Source organism: Rhinolophus hipposideros (genome assembly GCF_964194185.1).
Source record: "Rhinolophus hipposideros genome assembly, chromosome: 7".
Classification (NCBI taxonomy): domain Eukaryota; kingdom Metazoa; phylum Chordata; class Mammalia; order Chiroptera; family Rhinolophidae; genus Rhinolophus; species Rhinolophus hipposideros.
Window position 1 is genome coordinate 99,490,529 of NC_138053.1, and position 6,000 is coordinate 99,496,528.

A 6,000-nucleotide genomic window follows, 5' to 3' on the forward strand; every position below is an offset into this window, starting at 1 on the left:
AAAGGTAGTGAGTGAGCCTCTGTTCTACACCCAAAGTTTTGCTAAACTTCTCTTAGAGCAAACAGCTTTCATTGCCTCCCTGGAGGCTATTAGGTGAGCAGTCATTTTCTGAAAATTATGTGACTCTTGTATTTTGCTTTCCAATGTTTAACTCCATTATTTATATTAATGACTAGGACTTCCAGAATAAAGTTCCATAACAACAGTCCAGTAGTTGATTATAAATACTCAGTGTGGGGTCTTTGCTAGATAACAATAATTTTTATTTCCCTTTACCAGCCTGGCGCCCGGTGTATGCTGAGGGAGAGAAAAACTCTCTCGAATCCATTTTTCTATTTTAGAGGCAGCATGTGAGGCTAGAAGTGTGGGCCTTACAAATCTGGAATTTATGTTCAATGGACAGCACCCCTGAACCCTCCAGGCTGCTCTCCAGAATGTCAAACAATATTTTTATGTTTGCATTAACCGTGGCAATTTTCACTATTGAAAGATGAGGAAATATGTATTCCAAATTTATAAAATTTGTGCCAATGATATATGCAGGTCACTTTTTTGAACTATTCAGTTTTCAAAAATAAACTGTAGAAAAATGTGTAGTTAGCCCAGAAATCTCCACTCACTTAAATGATTTAGCTGACCCAAATCTAGTTTCTGCTCCTTATCTCATATTTTATACTTGGAAGCCAAGTGTCCGAGATATTCTTTTTGCATTGTAATGTTAGGTCTTTTAACACATGAGATTTTTAAGTTCCTGCATTTTAGTTTCCATGTGCAATAATACCCAGGGGAAACATCTTTCAGCATTTTTCTCCTTACAGATCTGGTTTCAGGTGTTTCACCTCCATGACCTTGATCAATCAGTGTGACAATCACTGTTCTAGTTGGGGAAATGATGGGGCACGTGATGATATCTGGATTTCCTCCAATTCAGCAACTATTTGCTTAGTCAATCTTATTAATTTAGAAACAAACGTTTTTTCCCCCTCTTCCTCAACATAGATTTATCACCTGTGTATTTTTTTTTCCATGCAGATCTCAGGCTTAATATGGACTCTTCAAAAATAGTAAGAAGGAAAGAAAATATGTAATTATGAATGTGAGGAATTTATAGAATCAAATCTGTCCTTATATTGTAAGTTCATTACTCCAGTCATATTTAGAAAAATGCATACATGCATGTGTTTACACTCTGAAAAACAGTGTTTTGTTTCAAAATACACATAAAGAAAATTTAGACTTCCATAAGTTTGAATATTATGTGCACATTAAAGAGATAATACTAGGAATTTACCGAAAAGTAATGAAAGCATGTGCCCACACTTGTATGCAAATATTCATAGAGTATTATACATAATAGCCCCAAATAGAAGCATGTCCATAGACTGACAAATGAATAAGCAAAGTGTGGTATATCCATAAAATGGAATGCTATTCAGCAATAAAAAGAAATGAAGTCCAGGTCTACCAGATGGCTAAATCGGGAAAGCATACATTCAGTGAAAGAAGCCAGTCATAGAAATCACACATAGACGCTATCTTTCCATTTACACAAAATGGCCAGAAAAGGCAGATCTATAGAGACAGAAAGTAGATTCGTGTTGCCAGGGGCTGTGGGTGGGAGTGGACAGTTACTACATGTGGACACCTGCTTTCTTTTTGGGGTGATGTAATGTAAATGCTCTAAAATTAGACCCTGGTAGTGGTTGCACAACTCTGTAAATTTACCAGAAATCACTGACTTATATACTTATAATGGGTGAATTTTACCTCAGTAAAGTCACTTTAAAATGGGATCATCCTTGTCAATTTATGCTTCAGCAGATCTCTATTAAGCACTAATCTTTTGAAAAGTTCTATGTCAAGCCTTTTCCCCATTCTCTCTCAGTGCATGAAGGTGGGTAGGAGGAGTGAGGCCACTGGTCCCGGGAACTGCCTGGAAGCTTTGGTGTATACCCTTGGGTAAGTTCCTACATATTTTCTGAACCCCTTTCCTTACCTGTAAAACAGGGACAATGGTGATGTATGCAGTCCCATCTTAGTTTCCAGAGGTCAAATAGCAAGTGTGTGGCCTTGACACATGGTCCGACTCGGCAGTGTGGTACCTCTACTTGGGCTCTGCAGAGTTTCCATGGTGATGTGCTAGAAGAGAAGGAACATGGGCACCGACACTCGGCTCCACCACGGACCAGCGGTGCAACCCTGGCCAGCAGCTGACCATCTCTTACCCAGCCATACCATCTGTGGACCTTACAAGGGTGTTGCAGGGTGCAAAAGCAATAACAGAAAAGCACCGATGAGAGAAAACACTTGACAAATGCTGATTTTCTTTTCCAGGTTGCCTTCTGTAGAAAAACAAGGGGGGGTATTGAACTCATACTTATCTCAAATACTTGACCAATAAACACACAATGTGAATGGGATCATCCAATAGGAGGACACTAATATTTTGTTATTAATACTCTGTGTGCACCTTAGTCACACAGTTGGGTTTAATGACACTAGTTAGATGCCTGGGAGAGTCACCATCTGCTAACAGCACGTTTAGTTTACCAATACCCTCCACCTCCACAACACATACACACACCCCGTAGGGAGTAAAACACCAAAACCAGACAAAGCATTTCAGAAGGCTTTATATTCTGGGTCTGTTGGGTGGCTGAAAATCTCTCCCAGTGACATGGGGAAATGGGTAAAAACACCCATGAGACACCATGACACCCTATCAAAAAGGCCCAAATCCAGAGCACTGCCAGCACCACATGCCAACAAAGGTGTGGAGCAGCAAAAGCTCGCGCTCATCGCCGGTGGGAATGTAAAATGGCGCAGTCCCTTAACAAGTCAGTTTGCTGGTTTCTTACCATATAATCCAGCAACCACACTCCTTGAATTAACCAAATGAGTTGAAAACATAGCCACACAAAAACCTGCACGTGGATGCTGTAGCAGCTTTATTCATGATTGCCTAGAGTTGGAAACAACCAAACACGCTTCAGTAGGTGATGGATAAAGAAACTGTGGTCCATCCACAGTGGACAATGGAAAATTATTCAGCACTAAAAAAAATAAATAAATAAAATAAAATCTGTCAAGTCATGAAAAGACACGGAGGAAACGTGAACACATATTGCTAAGTGAAAGAAGCCAATCTGAACAGGCTCCACACTGTGTGATGCCAACTCTACGACATTCTGGAAAAGGCAGAACTGTGGGGATAGTAAAGGATCAGTGGTTGCCCCGCGTTGGCTGGGGGAGGGGGAGGGACGGTTGTGTAGGTGAAGCACAGAGGACTGTCAGGCAGTGAAATGACTGTAGGACCCTGCGGTGATGATTACATGTCGTTAGACACTTCTCCAAACCCACGGAGCACACAACACCAAGCGTGACCCTAATGTACACTGTGGGCCCGGGTGACGATGACGTGTCCGTGTGGTTCATCAATTGTAACCAACGCACCACCTGGGGGCAGGGAGGATGCTCACAGTGAGGGAGCCTGCAGGGAGGACGGTGGGTGTGTGGGAGATCTTTGTACCTCCCTCTCAATTTTGTTGTGAACCTAAAACTGCTCTAAAAACAAAATATTTTAAAATGCATAAATAAGTGCTCCCTCACAGGGGACAACCTGAGGTGCCCTGGCGCTCTTCTAGGCTATCGTCAAAGGTAGAGGTTTGCCATGTCTGACGTGACAGAGACAGGACCTCAGGAAATCCGCGGGAGGGAGCTGGACTCCATCCGGGGAAATCAGCCCACCTCGCGGGGGCTATTCTATAAATGCTCACTGCACGCTGCAAAATAAGCTGGACAGGCCCTCAGGTGTCTGTGTACGTGCCAGAGTTGACCTTCCAAGAACTGGCACTTCCAAGAGCTACTGACTGGTCGACTGTCCCATAGCAACATCGTACACCTGCAGGTTTACATTCGTCATCCTAAATGGAAGGCCACACTGTCCAACCAAACAGCAGCGTCTTGGGTTGCACAGCTGGATGGAGAAGTGGGGGGAATGAAAAGCATGAGATGCAAGTAGAAATACCACCGGGGGTGAGAGCCACAACAATTTGGCACAGCCCCAGGACTAGCTAGCCAGGAGGCACTGAGAGTCACCTTGCAAAAGCCCCTTAGTTGTCGGCTGGTGTGGGGACCACAGAGCTACGGTTCTAGGCATCTCTTGGTCCTCTTCTGCCAGCCTTTGTTGTGATATGTGACAAGTTCCTCAATCCTCTCTAGCTTCCAGCTGCTCATTCTAAAAATAGTAATAATAACACAACAGATCCCCAAGGATGGTGATAGAAACTGAAAGTGGTAGGATGTACAAAAATGCCTGGAGCAAAAGAGGGCTTCTGAACATTCATTTCCTTTTCTGCCTCCGTTGTTTCCTACTTTCTAAGATGACCTGTGTTGTGAGGTGCGAGCCCAGAAGCTGGGTGCTGTATAAGAGTGCTGCAAGGATTTAATGTCACCAGCAGGAAAGTTCTATGACCTGTAATTTTTAAAACACCTTGACTTGCCCCTCATCAAATTTTCCAGGCTGTACTCACCAACAAGTGTTCTGATAAAAGCCAGGATTGGCGAGGGGCGTGGTAGGCACCTATCCTCAGAGGAATAATGAAATTCATTTAGGGAGCAAAGCACCCGTATGCTGGAATGGTCACCATTGCAGGTGTGTGTCCTCCACTTCCTGAGGAAGGAGGCCTTCCAGCACCGGTGTGCGGTCACGTCTGGGTTGTCACAGTCTCCAGGCATCCCCACCATGGGTGTCGAAGGTTATGAGTGTGAGAACTCAGACCAGACCCCAGGACAAGGCTCTGGTGTCTAAATGAGACAGAGCCACAGACAATGTGCTCAGCTTAAAAAACCTGAAACACTAGCTCTATTGTTTTGTTGGTTTCTTTTCTTTTCTTTTCTTTTCTTTTCTTTTCTTTTCTTTTCTTTTCTTCTTTTCTCTTCTCTTCTCTTCTCTTCTCTTGTCTTCTCTTCTCTTCTCTCCTCTTTTCTTTCCTTTTGTTTTCTTTTCAAAAAATTTTGGAGTTTTTGTGAATCGTCTTGTCTCTATGCGAGGCCGAAGGGTTTCGTTTTCATTACTACAACAGGTTCTATGCAAACAGTTCATTATACTTTTCATTGCGTATTCTATATTCTTTAACATTATAAAGTTGGGGTAGAACAAATCAGGAGCAGGTTTCGAGCAAAATCGGGCAAGTTCTGGCGTGAATTCCCCAGGAGATGTAAAATACAGCTGCAGAGAACCTCCGGCGCTCGGTTCTGTCCCCGCAGGCGTCACACTTGCTCTGATGTGCTTCTATGCACCCAGCCCCTGGCCTCCTAGGAGAGAGCAGCAAATCAGGGGGCACAGCTTAGCGGTGAAGTCCACCGGGTTGCCTGCTGGACAGACCGGCATCCGCGGGTCCATGGACTTGAAGCCCCAGAGCTGTGGGGCCTCAGGACGCCCTTTTCTTTCTTAAGGTTTGACAGGAGAGCCCACACCGCAGTTGTCTCAAGAGTAAGAAAGAGCCTCTGTCTCCGTGGAAGTGAACAGACGGTCAGGTCACGAGCAATGCTGAAATGAGGGAAGGCAGCCATCTTTCAAGTTGGAAGCTCTAAGGTGTACTCCCCATCCCCCGCCCCCAAATCCTGGGGAGAAGATACTCTGCCTCCATTTACACCTCTTCCTGCGCAGGTAGCACGAGGGGGCAAAGCGCCGAGCTCCCGGTGGGACTGAGGGGTCCCCTTCGCACCCCTCCTCCACAGGGCTGCACAAGGCTAGAGCTTTGGCAGCCCTGCCCTCAGGCCAGAGAGTCCCCTCTGCAATCTGTGAGATTGCCTTGATATTTACTACAGAATGGCACTTGTCCAGGACTGGGGCTGTCTCCGGGGCAGAGGGCAGCCAGGCAGAGCTGCAGGTGAGCACCTCCGGAGAAGGGCACAGGCGACCTCTGGCGCTGGAGACCCTGCTTAGAACCCGTGGTGGGGAGGGGAGGGCCCAGTAAACATATGATTTCTTTTGTT